This window comes from Pelobates fuscus, chromosome 2 (assembly GCF_036172605.1).
Source record: "Pelobates fuscus isolate aPelFus1 chromosome 2, aPelFus1.pri, whole genome shotgun sequence".
In the NCBI taxonomy this organism is placed as follows: Eukaryota; Metazoa; Chordata; class Amphibia; order Anura; family Pelobatidae; genus Pelobates; species Pelobates fuscus.
The window spans coordinates 434,643,192-434,657,432 of record NC_086318.1 but is presented as its reverse complement, the minus strand read 5'-3'; positions in this window follow the sequence as shown (position 1 = coordinate 434,657,432).

The window sequence follows — 14,241 nt, the reverse complement described above, 5'->3', positions numbered from 1 at the left end:
TCCGTGTCTACCACCCCGGGTAGGCGGATTCAGTGACTAGTCTACGTTTTGGGAAGACGCACCTGAGAAAGTCCCACGATTCTCGGGTGGCAGTCGAGCATTGTAGACGTTCTTGTTCAGTTTTCCTTCTCTCTCCCTATATCTAGGACGCTGGTATAGGGGTAAAGGGATTATGGGACAGGATTTAAGCAAGCCCAGTAAGGGCTGGTTAGCATGTGATTTAGTCGAAGACAGAGAGGGTGAGGAAATGGTTAAAGGTGTTGAAAAGATTGCGAAAGTATGTAGAATTGCTGTACCGACATGTGGAAGATTGCAACCAGAAAGTTGGCGTAGGTTACTGACAGAAAAGAAAGGCAAACTTACAGATAATGGTTTATTAAAGACTGCTGAAGCATGGTATAGAGTAGCGAAGGCTATTCAGCTAGAAGGTTGGGTTGAGGAAGAGATAAATCACAAAGGTGTGAAATTGTTTGTGTATCATAATAATTGTGTTGCTGGGGTCTACCCTCAGCCAGCGCCCAAAACCGGCGCCCAGGGAATGTCTATCCCCAAGGTTCAGTCAGCCATAAGTGATAGCCAGCTGACTATGTTCCCCACTCCCAATCCTCCTAACACCCATCCCATTACCTCCCCTGTCTGCCCAGTCCTGAATTCTGATGGATCTTTCTTTTCCCCTTCCCCATCTTTGACATTCCCATCATCCTCATCCATCCCTACGCTACCTGCTATACCTTCCCCTAACATTTCATCTGCCATTCCTTCCCTACAATCCCTCTCCATTAATGATCCCCTCCCCTCTGCATCCGCCCAGCTAACCACCTCTTCCACCCTTACCCCGGCTCCTCCCTCTACACCCACCCCTACCAATCCCTCTCCGTCCCCTCCCATCTCCGCCCCAGTCCAATACCCCACCTCCTTTCCCTCCCCAGCCTGGCCCTACCCCTTCCCATATCCCATGGCCCTGCCCTATCCCGGATATCCACTACCCCTTCCCCAAGCCACTCCCCAGGTTCCGGTTATGCCCAGTCCGGCACAGGTTGCTCCAGGTGTGCCCACATCTAACATGGCCGCCACTCCTTCCCTTAACCCTAATGTAACACCTTTTCCGGCCACCAATATGGCGTCCCCCAGTTCGGCCCTGATGCCGGTAATTCCCGGTGACTACCTATCCCCAGGTTATGACTCGCTAGCCACCCCTGCATCTGGGGCTCGTTCCCAACCACCGACCCTTTCACCTCATGCGGGCCCTGCACCGCGCAAAAGAGCCAATATCATAGAATTCGATGATGACGAGATGGACAGGGTGTCCCATGTCTCATCGGAGCTTGCCGCGGGAGCCCCAACTCATCGTTCTATCGATGACCCCTTTGGCCACAAGGGTCGGGGAGAACAGGCCCCTCCTAAATATGTCGCTTTCAATCCCACTCAAGCTAGTGCTCTAATGAAATCACTCCCTGACCCAGAAAAACAGCCTATGCCCTTCTACCGAGGGATAGTTCAAATTCAAAAGACTTATTCCGCTGCATGGCGTGATCTACTGAGCATTTGTGCTATAAAAGCAGGGGATGCATATTGGCCAAGTATGGCCCGACACCTCAGTACAGATCTGCTCAGCAGTGATGTTGATTACCCCTCTGGAGTAACTTTTTGCACCCAATTAAGAGAATGGGCTAAGGACAAACTTGCGGATCAGGCTGCTGGCCTTACTGATGTTATTCAAGATAAAGGAGAATCAGTGGAAAGGTTTCATGCAAGACTGTATCAAATGTTCACAGATTTGGGGTTTGATCTTACAGACAAGATTCATTCACAAATGCTGTCAGGTGCGTTTGTCCAAGGTGTTAAAGACTCTATACGCAAGGGAATCATTGCTGCACGTCCTGAATACAAGGTTGTTCCCTTGGATACCCTGCTTTTAGTTGCTAGAGGTCTGGAATCTGTTCAGACCCCAAGAAGACCCAATCCAGCTCCACTCATGGTGGCCCGCGCTACCCCCATCACCTCTGGCACCAAGGGTGTCAAGTTAGAGGATGTAACTTGTTTTAATTGTGGGGCTCAGGGACACTACAGAAGTGATTGTCCGGAACCTAAAAAGGAACCTGGGGCACCCAGAAAGTTCTCTAAGCCTGCCCCAGGCCCCAAGACCGAGAAAAAGATTCCAATTATTGAAGAACCAGATGATTAGGAAACTGGCAAGCCTGTGTCTGTAACCCCTGTAATGGCAGCGTCTACAGGGGATAAGGGAGGGCCACTTGCCACAGTGACTTTGCCCATTGAAGACCATCCTACTACATTTCTAGTTGACACAGGTGCAGCCCGTAGTGTTCTACGAGAACAAGACCTGCCAGACCCATCCTTCCTGTCCAGTATTGATGTCTCTTGTGTTGGAGTGGATGGCCAGCCAAGACGTAGCCCTTTAACAACTCCACTACGAGTTGGCTCTAGCCTGCTTGCTCGCTTTGTAGTATCCTCCACATGCCCCATTAACCTGTTAGGTGCTGATGTTCTCTCACGCCTGCAAGCATCCATCACCTTTACCCCGGATGGGCAGGTAGAAATGTTTACACCTCTATCTGTATCAGACACTTCAGCCCTGTGCTCCTTGCCTCTGATGCTACATTTAGAAAAGCCCCATGAGGAAGCAGCAGAATTAAGGTCTAACTTCCCAGAGGAGTTAAAAACACAAGTGCCCGCCAAGTTATGGTCCTCAGGCCCAGAGGACATAGGTCACCTAAATGTTCCCCCTGTGGTGGTAAAACTTGTTTCAGGAGCTAAACTACCAAGAAAACCACAATATCCATTAAAACCAGCACAGTCTGCTGCAATTTCTGTCCACATCAAGGCACTCTTGGAGAAGGGTGCCCTTGTCAAATGTAAATCTGAATGCAACACCCCGTTATTTCCTGTGAAAAAGAAAACTCCAAAGGGTGAGCCAGAAAAGTACAGGATGGTCCAGGATCTCCGTGCTGTTAATGAAGCTACCGTCCTGGACACCCCTCTTGTACCAAATCCTCATACTCTGCTCTCTGGAGTCCCACCATCTGCAAAATTCTTCACAGTTATTGACCTGGCCAATGCCTTTTTCTTTTTTTTTTTTGACATTCTTTATTTAATGGTTTTTCTTATTTTAGATCAAGTGGGGGGTACAGTAAAGAAAAAGGGTATAGGATGGGGGTTACAAAAGGGTTACAGAACACGCAATAGCTATGCTTGACAGATACATGTGCGTTTGAAGTTACACAGTAGGTTTTTGTTGGTTACATGAGGTTGTCTGAGGTTGGAGGACCAATGTAGTATTCCGTGTTTGTATCGGCATGTCGTAGTAACTCATATTAGTTGTGCAATTATTCATTTATTATTTGATTGTGGTCCCGGTGCATTTGTCAGCTAAGGTGTTTGTGGCAGGTGTGAGTGCTTAGGTGGGTCGGGCGGGCGGGCTGTAAGCTACAGTCATGCGTGGGGTGGGGCCTGTTCCGGCCCAGCCCGCCTCGTGCACTTCCGTTTCGGGTACAGGTGAGCTACCTGGGCCGCTAGGTCTTGTCCATTCACTGCTGCTCGGTCGCTATGTGTGCCGTTCCCTCAGTCCTAGGTACTGCCGTTGGGGTCGTCTAGTCGCGTTTTTAAGTGTGTCTATCATGTCTGGATGTTGCCTACGTGTGGCGTGACTGTTCGGTGGTACCCGTGTACACAGGTCTATCGCGGCGCCTGCTGTGAGTCTGGTCATGAGCTATGGAGTATCGTACAGCGACCTGGGGGCTGGCGGTGTCTCATCCCGTCCGCGTGGGGTTCCGTCTGCCGGTTGTTTCTTTGTCTGTGTATAATCCATCACGCTATGCGTGTTCCAGTCCAGTTCTGGGTATGGTTCAGGGCCAATGCCTTTTTCAGTGTCCCACTGGACCCATCCTGTCAATACCTGTTTGCTTTCACTCATGAGATGCAGCAGTATACCTGGACTGTCATGCCCCAAGGGGCACAAAATTCTCCAAGTCAATTTGCAAAGGCCATGGGCACCATCCTTGACCCATGGCAAGCTGACCACCCAGAAGTTGTCCTGCTTCAGTATGTGGATGATCTACTGCTGTGTGGAGATGATATGCCCACTACTGAAAGGTGTTCACTTAGTCTTCTTTCCTATTTGGCAGAACAAGGATGTAAAGCTTCACTCATCAAGCTACAATTCTGTCAGTCTTCAGTGATCTTCCTTGGACATTGTCTATCTCAAGGTACCAGACATCTTACTCGGGACCGGGTGAGAGCTGTGCTGGACATTCCGCCTCCAAGGACTTCTAAGTCTCTTCATGCCTTCCTAGGCCTCATTTCCTACTGCAGAGCATGGATCCCAGAAGCCTCTCTGCTTATGCAACCTCTCTATGATGCTCTTAAGTCCGACCCCTTCGGTCTGACCAATGAAGCTCTGGACAATTTTAATGCCCTCAAACGTGCCATTGCTTCTGCTCCTGCCTTGGGCCTACCTGATTACTCCAAACCTTTCAAATTATTTGTCTCTGAAAGACAAGGCCATGCAACAGGAGTTCTCACCCAAACTAATGACCTAAGAGGCCGCCAGAGACCTATTGGATATTTCTCATGTCAACTGGACATTGTGGCCAGAGGGACTCCTTCCTGTCTCAGGGCTGTTTTTGCTGCGAGAGAACTCATAGAAAGAACCTCAGACCTGGTCCTTGGCCACCCTCTGGTTGTTTTGGCCCCTCATGACATCTCTGCCATCATCAACCAAGTCCAGCTCAAGCACGTGTCTCCAGCCAGACACCTGCGCTTACAGTGTCATCTTCTTTTGCCTGACAACATTTCCATCCAAAGATGTCAAGTGCTTAATCCGTCCACTCTTCTTCCACTCCCTGAGGGGGGTATCTATTATGGATTTATCACAGATGAAACCTACATCTACCTGCTCTGTGGATGTATCAAGAAAGTCATGCATCCACACTTGTCATTTCATGAAGATGAGACACCTCTTTGTGTAAGCCCGGATTACGCCTTCTGCACCATGTGGTACAAACCGAACATTACTCCTGAACCTTGCTATGAAGATGAGCTTTACCACCGGACCGATGTAAAGCTCACTGCACAAGACTTCTATTGTGACTCTGAAGGCAATAGCATGGTCTTGATCCAGCTACCTCAACAACTTAACTACCTTTACCGTCATTGGGATACTGCTATCCCACATATTCCTGTTACCAAGTTGAAGACAAGGTCATGGAATGATCTTGGGCCCATGGCAAAACTATGGGCCACCATGAATGAAGAACAGCTACAGGAAAATGGTATTGTCAAATACCCAACAACTGACCTTCTAGAAGCATGGCCACGCCACTTCCTGGAAAAGGAATTTCAAGATCTGGTCATAAAGAATGATTATGACCCAGAAACACCTCACGACTGTTTTGAACAGATGAAAATGGAAACAGTGCACTTACCAACTGTGCATGAGAACCCATTACCAGATCCGGATTTTACCCTGTTTGTGGACGGATCGAGATATGCCGATGAAGGAGGAACATATCACACAGGATATGCCGTAACCACAACAGATGAAGTTATTAAATCATCATCCTTACCGCCAACAATGTCTGCACAAGAAGCTGAATTACAGGCTCTGACTTCAGCATGCAAAATTTCCGAAGGAAAACGTGCCAACATCTATACAGATTCAAGATATGCTCTGGGTGTGGCACATGACTTCGGCCTAATTTGGAAGACTAGAGGATTTCTTACCACCGCCGGTACACCAGTCAAACACAGCACTGCAATCAAGGAGCTAATGGATGCCCTCCTACTCCCCAAAGAAGTGGCCGTTTTGAAAATTAAGGCCCACGGGAAATTGGATACAGATGAAGCAAGGGGCAACCATTTGGCTGATCAAGCTGCTAAGTTAGCGGCCAGGGATCTGCAGGAAGTGGATGAAGAAGTGTCCGGACAAGAAGAAGAAGAAGAAGAAGTCCCTATTTTTGCTTTGCAAACTCTTCCTACTGATTTGCGAATTTTACAAGAACAACAAGCTGCAGTCACTCCTGAGGAAATCCAGAAATGGAAAAAGAAAGGAGCTGTCCAAAAGGACGGAATATATTACAACAACTTCAAATTTTGTCTTCCCAGAAATTTATACCCAGCAGTGGTCCAATGGGCACATGGGCCTGCACACCTGTCAAAAGAACTGATGGCCGCCCTCATACAGAAGTATTATGAAGCACCCGGAATCACAACATTGATAAGCAACTTCTGCAAAGCCTGTGTTATTTGTGCAAAATGCAATCCGGGAAGACCAGTCAAGGTGCCTGCAAAGAACCTGGCAAAGCCCATGTACCCCTTCCAACGAATTCAAATTGACCACATCCAAATGCCCAAGAGTGGGCCCCATGAATATGCACTAGTCATAGTGGACATGTTCTCAGGATGGCCAGAGGCATACCCAGTGGCCAATATCACTGCAAAAACAACCGCAAAGCGCCTACTTACAGATATTGTATGTAGATTCGGACTCCCAGAAGTCATTGAGAGTGATCAAGGCCCAGCCTTTACAGCAACTGTGACTAAAGAAATTTGGACTGCTCTAGGGGTGACTCTAGCCTTCCATACCCCTTACCACCCACAAAGTAGTGGTAAAGTGGAGCGCATGAATGGCACTCTAAAAACCAGAATGTTAAAAATGTCACAAGAAACAAAGATGCCCTGGCCAGAAAGCCTACCAATAGCTCTATTTAGTGTTAGGCACACACCTAGAGGGAAGCATTCACTGTCCCCATATGAGGTTCTATTTGGGACAGCACCCAGACTAGGTTGTTATTATCCGCAGCAGTTGCAGCTCCAATCAGATGTTTTAGTAGACTATGTAACTGAACTTGCAAATGTCCTAAACAAAATACATGCCCAAGTTTTCTCTTCAATTCCAGATCCCGAATTGGATACAGGTTCCCATAACCTACTCCCCGGAGATTGGGTCCTGGTTAAGAAGTTTGTGCGGAAAAATACCCTAGAACCGAGATTTGACGGTCCATTCCAAGTTCTCCTGATTACCGCAACCTCCGTCAAATTGGCCGGTAGGCCAAATTGGGTCCACGCTTCCCACTGCAAGAAATCTCCTGCCCCAGAGGAAGCGAATATCGCACAAACATGTATCTCTGGTACATCTTCTCCTTAATCAGCCTTATGAAGGCCCAGCAAGTAGCCATTACCAAAGACATTAGTGGGTACACCTTCTGGTATAATTCATCATGCACCCAGGTGGCTACTTATACCTTTGACTACTGTGATATTGTAGAATGCCCATTTCCCACACCACAAATCCAGAGCATCTATAGAGATATCCCTCATTCGAAAGACCCATATGTTTGTGTAGTTGACAAGCAATGGGGGCACAATTGTGACCATTGGGGGGCGGCGGGGTGGAATGCCGGACCTGCCTGGGGTTACAAACTAAAAAGTGCCGTAGCTAAAGTAGATGATCATGGTAGATCGCTTCTCCAGAGAATGACTTTAAGAAAGCCTGGGGGGAGCACACCAATGAAATTAATCCTTAACATTGAGCACCCAAGCCCAACAGATGCAGACCAGTATGTGATGGGAATGTATTGGAAAAGGGGTTCCTACCAGAAATTAGGGCATTTCTACCTCAAAGATATGTGCAACTCTTCTGAGTGGCAAGGGGCCACCCATATGGTCCCTAACCCATTAAAACCTCATATCCAGACCTTTCAGGACATGATGGCCATTGCTAACTCCACTTTTGAAGATACCATGGCCGCTGAAACAGGTTTTAATGATGTAAATTTATGGTTAGAATGGATGAAATATAATGCTAATAAGCATAATAGAACCGCATGTTATGTGTGTGGCGGTGCCCGGCCTCACCTGGGTACCGTACCTTTAATCCTACCCGTAGATATAGAAGAATGTGTTTTAAGCCTTTTTGCCTATCACTATAATTTTAACAGGTCCATATGTATTGCATGGACAAAGGAGTATCCTCTTCTAGCCAAAGACGTTAAACCCCCTGATGGTATTACCGTATATAAAGGTAATTACACTTGCTATGCCATGTACGATGGTATTGGTAAATTTGTAGGTAACTTTTCCAAAGGTTATTGTGCTACATACAGAACTGTCCCTGTACGCTTGCTGCAACATCACACTAGGTCACTAGGAGACATTTACTGGTTGTGTGGGGATTTACAGCTAAGATCCAGAATGGACACGGAATGGTGGGGGGAGTGTACTTTGACTAAGGCCATTATGCCTATACACATTATCTCTGACACACACCTCAACACCCATGAGTCCAGCCACACTAAGGTTAAACGTGACGCCCCAGTGAAAGGAAGTTTTGATCCTCATGTGTATATTGATGCCATTGGAGTGCCTAGGGGGGTGCCCAATGAGTTTAAAGCAAGGGATGAAGTTGCTGCAGGATTTGAATCAATTTTTACCATAGTTACCGCAAACAAGAATTTAAATTGGATAAATTACATTTATTATAACCAACAGCGTTTTGTTAATTACACCAGAGACGCCCTCCAGGGGTTGGCCGAACAGTTGCAGGCCACATCCCAAATGACTTTCCAGAATAGAATGGCCCTAGATATGATCTTAGCCGAAAAAGGAGGGGTCTGTAAAATTTTGCCCGACACCATGACATGGTGTACCTACATCCCAGAAAACACAGGCCCTAATGGTAAAGTCACACTAGCCATAGAAAAATTAAATGACTTGTCTGAAGAGTTAAAAAGGAATTCTGGGATAAAAGATCCCTGGGAAAGATGGTTTGGTTGGATGACAGGATGGCAAAAGGCTTTAATGCAGATTGGTATGGCTATACTAATTTTTCTTTTTATTTTTGCTCTTCTCTTTTGTTGTGTCCTCCCATGTCTGAGAAAATCCCTCATGAAGACTGTTGACCAAGCAGCACCCACTTTGACCCATCTCGAAGTTGATGACCAAGAATTCCAAGACATCAACTCACCCTGTCTGCCGCTGCAAACATTCCCTTTTGTTGATAAAGTGCAGGAATTCTAGGAAGGGACTAGCTCAGGGACAGCATCTGTCAGTGAATGGTAAAGGCCCCGTGCGGAGAAGTGGTGGGTTAGCTGCCATGGGACACCCATGGGTGTGAAGTGTTCGAGAGCCATACTGATGGATGAGTTAGCCTATTAGGGTCAGTTCTAGGGACAGACTTGCACTTTGCATTAACACCTAGCTAGCGGCCACGGGGTTTCTGTGCCTTTGGGTTAACACGTCTTCTGATACTAACATAATAAAGTTTTTATCTCTTAGAATCTAACATTTCATAGGGGGGACTGATGTGGAATTATTAAAAATTACTATTGTACTTGTATTGAATTATTGTACTAACTCCATTTTAACCTTATACTGTGACTTCCTCCTCCATTTTGTCTCCCTAACCTGACTTCTTCAATCCTCCATTTTGTCCTCATGACTTAACTTGTTCATTTTAAAACTACATTACGTGACTGAACTTCTCAACCCAATTAGTACAGTAGACAAAGACTGTGTTTTCCTACAAGGACAAATACCAGGAGGTGCTGGTTACTCCTTAAGACTTGCCGGCTACTCCTTAGAATTTGTAAGATAGTATAGTTTGAAGGCCACAGAACACAGTGGTAATGAAATGTTCTATTCATAAGAGACCTTGCACCTGGACATGAAGTCTGATATTATTGACCGTGTAAAATGACGCTTAGGACCCCCTTATCCCCCCCGTGTCCAGAATAATCCCACCTCTGATGGGTGGGCACGGGACTAACCTCTTAATTTTATGAACCAATAGGTAAGATACTAACCCCGTCACTTAACAAATAATCCAATTGATGATGTTTATTTGCTGATATTCTAATAATCAATGATGACGCAAAATGCCTCTTAAAAGGGCCTGCGCGCCCGCTTTTACTTCACTTGCCAATAAACTTTCTCGAAGTTATTTTAACCTGAACCTCGTGTGTCAGACTTAATTACTTCAGCGTATATACGCAATTTAATTTTATTGATTTGGACAGGAACAGATAGACTTTGAACATTTTGGTTTACTCTCAAAAAGTACCATAACACATGTAGTCACTGGAGGTATATCTGCTAAATAGTGAATTTTCTTTTTTTTGACATGCGGGCAGTGGAGTGCTCCTTTAATAACTAGCTCTACTGGGAAATGGGAAAGAGAACTCAAACTTGCATTTCCCATCCAGAACTGGTGCGAGATTTGGTTTAAAAAAGTGTAGATTTTATTAATTTACAGGAAACATTTTATAAGTTATGACATCATTGGTACTTAGCTCGTCCAAATATTAGTAAGTTTGATAAATCTGCCCCTAGTTGCTGCTGGAGATGTACCCAATCTCAGGGAACGCTGTATCGTATTCTGATTTCTTCTTATTTCTTTGTACAATTTCTCCTCACCCGTATTAATTGGCTCTTTGGGATTGTTTCTAGCCATCTCTCCTGGTGGCAACTTTTTCTATGTATATAGCTGTTACCCTCGTTTTTTTTGAAAAAACATTTTGACTCAATTTTGTTGTTCTCCACAAAAAAGCATATGTCTAGGAAGTTTATAGTGATGGTATCCATCTCGTATGTAAATTTTAGACCGTATTCATTCTGATGAATATAGTCCAAAAAGGATAATAGCTCTTCTCGTGAGCCTCGCCAAATCATTATAATGTCATCGATAAATCATTTCCATAGGACCAGGTTCGCTGCCCAGCCATGCCCACTCCATATGTGGTTGGATTCCCAATCCCGCATATATATCTTTGCATAGCTGGGGGCGAACCTGGTCCCCATTGCCGTGCCGGTTGTTTGTAGATAGAATGAATCATCAAAAAAGAAAAAATTATGTTTGAGAATATAGTGAATGCTGTTCAAAATAAAATTTCGAAAATCAGATGCTATATTTTCATCCCTATCCATAACTCGTTCTACTGCAATCAAACCTTTAGTGTGCTTGATTACAGTATACAATGAGGCAACATCAATAGTTACCCAGATGAAGTCTGGTTTCCAGATTATCTCCTACGCAGGCTGTTTGCAGCTATACTACCCCCAAAACAAGCAAAGGGCATAACATTTGATGGCATGTTCCGACTGCCCAAATCTCAGCTGAGAGCGGTAGCTGTGTCTAGCGATCTACTGGTAAAATTCCAGAATGGGCAAGACAAAGCCACCTTACTGAACATGACTAGGAAGACGCCGTACCAGTTTGAAGAGATGGACCTCACTTATTTCTCTGAACTCTCCCGCAATACCCAACAGTGGAGGAAGACTCTCCAACCTCTCATTTCAATCCTAACCGCCAACGGCCTAAAATATAGATGAGGATCTCCTCGCTACCTTAATATCCGGCACCAAGACACAGAGCTCAAGGTGTCAGATGCCTCAGAGGTGGACGCTATCCTGTCTAAACTGGGCCTAGGTATCGGCCCCCAGCCTACCACCACCGTCTGGGATCCTGCTAAAGCCTAAAGCCATTCCCTTTGTCCCAGCGACCCATGGCACAACGAGTGCGGCAAATACATGACTCTTGGGTTGGTTGTATTTTCTTTTCCTTATTGATAGGGTCTACCCTAGGTTTTTTATATTGTTTTTTTCCAGTTTGCACCTTTATGGACGCTCTGCAGTATATGCTCCATGCCAAGGCCATTAGTGGGATGACCTAAGTCGAGACCGGGATAACCCCGACTATTCTCGCTCCGATTATCACCAGCAACCCCAAGCTCCAATTATTTCATACCCTACACTACCCAAACCTGTGGAGCTGTCCTTCATACCAAGTTATACTTTCTAATGTGTTCTCAGTTTCTCTAAGAATCTACTTGAACCTCTACTGTTTTTTTCTTAAACACCATCAACTCTCTATTGTCTGTACACAATTGTATACTCTGCAAGAATAAAAACACAGTCTGACCACTTACTCTTAATTGGATATCAGTATAAAATGCACATTATTGTATCCCCTTATATGTGTTACTATTATGCTCCTCATTGTCTGACTGTGCAATAAATAAAAAATTCAAAAAAATAAAAATACCTGCTTTTAAGGGCTATTATTTATTTATATTATCTCATAATGCCCTTTGGCACGTTTTTTTTTATTATTATTTTCTTTGTTATAGTAAATGTTTGTACATATCTCATGTATCATGTTTGTAGTATTTTCCTCTTTTGTAAAATTAATAAATTATTTTAAAAATGTAAAAAAAAAAACTCGAGAATAATACAAAAGCAATGTTCAAGGTTCAAAGAAACAATTCCTAAATAACAAACTGTTCCTAATTGACAAAACAGCTTTAAATTGTTAATAATAGAAAAAAAAAACATTTCAAGTGGAAATTTTCATTCAATATTTCATATATTTGCCTATCTCTATGTGGAATTCAATTCCTTCGTTAGAATGTGTCAAAGTTTTGATTTAAAAAAAAACAAACTATTTTTGGATTTAAATGCAATAAAATGCCTATTGCAAATACAATATATATAATACACCTGTTCCCCCAGCATGTGTGCAAACCACGTGTTCCATGAATGGAAAGCGTGAGGAAGTTGGTGGTAACATCTTTTGTTTCCTGAGTGCATCTAATCAAAAATCTCTCAGTTGTGAAATGAAATGTCATTTTCTAAGAATGTGCTATTTACATTGCTAAAAGGGACAGCCCCACAATTTGACACCTGTCCTCACTGATAGAATGTTTCCCAGGAAATGTTCAGCAATCTGCACCTCCACAGGTTGGCAAGGAACATGAAAAGTGATTTATTCTTAGTAAAAAGTGATTCTCTGAACACCGCAACCGCTTCAGATTGCAAAGGATTGTGGGATAAGTGTGTTTTCCTAGTGTGGGGGTGTCCGCTAGACCAATAAACACACCGAGGAATCGTTAGATATACGTGTCTTTTTTAATGATTTCAAGCAATATTTTAATAAATACATTATATACTTTATTATGGGGGTGGGGGTGGGGGTCGGGATTACTCCATAATTTCAATTTTAACGGTTTGCAAACTGAAGAGGTAATTTATATTTTCATATATATCCACCGGATGATTTGCTGTACTAGAAGTAATAACTGCATATTAAAGTGAGAGATGTGATATATTTACCTTGGGAGTACTGTAACAGAACCTTACCATTTCCTGGTCCATGTGGAATAATCAGGAGAATTCGTATTTTATGTTGTAACAGAACAAACCGGACTACCGAATACCGGACCACCCGGCTGGTAATTAAGTGATATTTTACCTCCCAGCTTTATTCCAGCCGTTCGCATGGTTCAGCACGAATCCTTTGTGTTGAATATAGGTGGCCGCCATTTCGGGACTTTACACGTGTTCGCGGCCATCTTGCGCACGAACAGCGGTGTTTGTCAGCAATCCTCTGGAACTAAAAACGGATACGCGAACAGGCGAACACCGCTGAGACCTCCATAGCACCGGGGATTCGTGCCAAAACTACTGAACACCCTGCTGTTTGGTAGAAAGACTTAATATACTATGGGGATTCTAGCGACCATCAAGAATCTAATGGATGGCAAGATTTTCGTGCCTTTTTACCGCACGAACGAGGACCGACCGCAAGGCCAAAACTTATGGAACTATTTTCGGCTAGTATGTCTGTGCGGTCGGTCAAAACTTTGGAACTCCATAACTCCCGAACCGTTTATCCGAATGGGCTGATTTTTATATATGCGGTTCCCCTAGACTAGGGCTATCTGGGGATGCTGAATTTAGGGATGTAACCCAAGTATTTGGGGTACATCCAGAACTTGGGTAAAAATGTTTGTATAATAATTACGTTAACTGTTTATCTGAGGGGAGGGAATGTGTGGGCTGTACTGTTATTTGATTGGTTATTTTATACCTCCCCCTGGGTGTGTTCTGTATGTGCACAACTGTAATAAAAACCAGGCTGGGTGTACCAGCACTCAGTTCTTCTTGACCCTTCAAAACGTAGCCTTGTCTCGTTCTTGGAAGGGAATTATATTGGATTATTACCTTGCCTTTTTCTACAGCTGAACCTGACTCTCCTCCTGGATCTTGTGGATGGGATTATACCAACTCTAGTTCTACACAGCGACTTGCTGGGGGAAAAAGGACGTCTCCAACGGCTGATACCCTCTCACTACCAGGGTAGCCGTTACAAGTACTATATGTGCAATGCGTGCATTGTTCCTGACACTTGGGTGGAGGACAATGAATACCTTTGAAATACCAAGAAATACC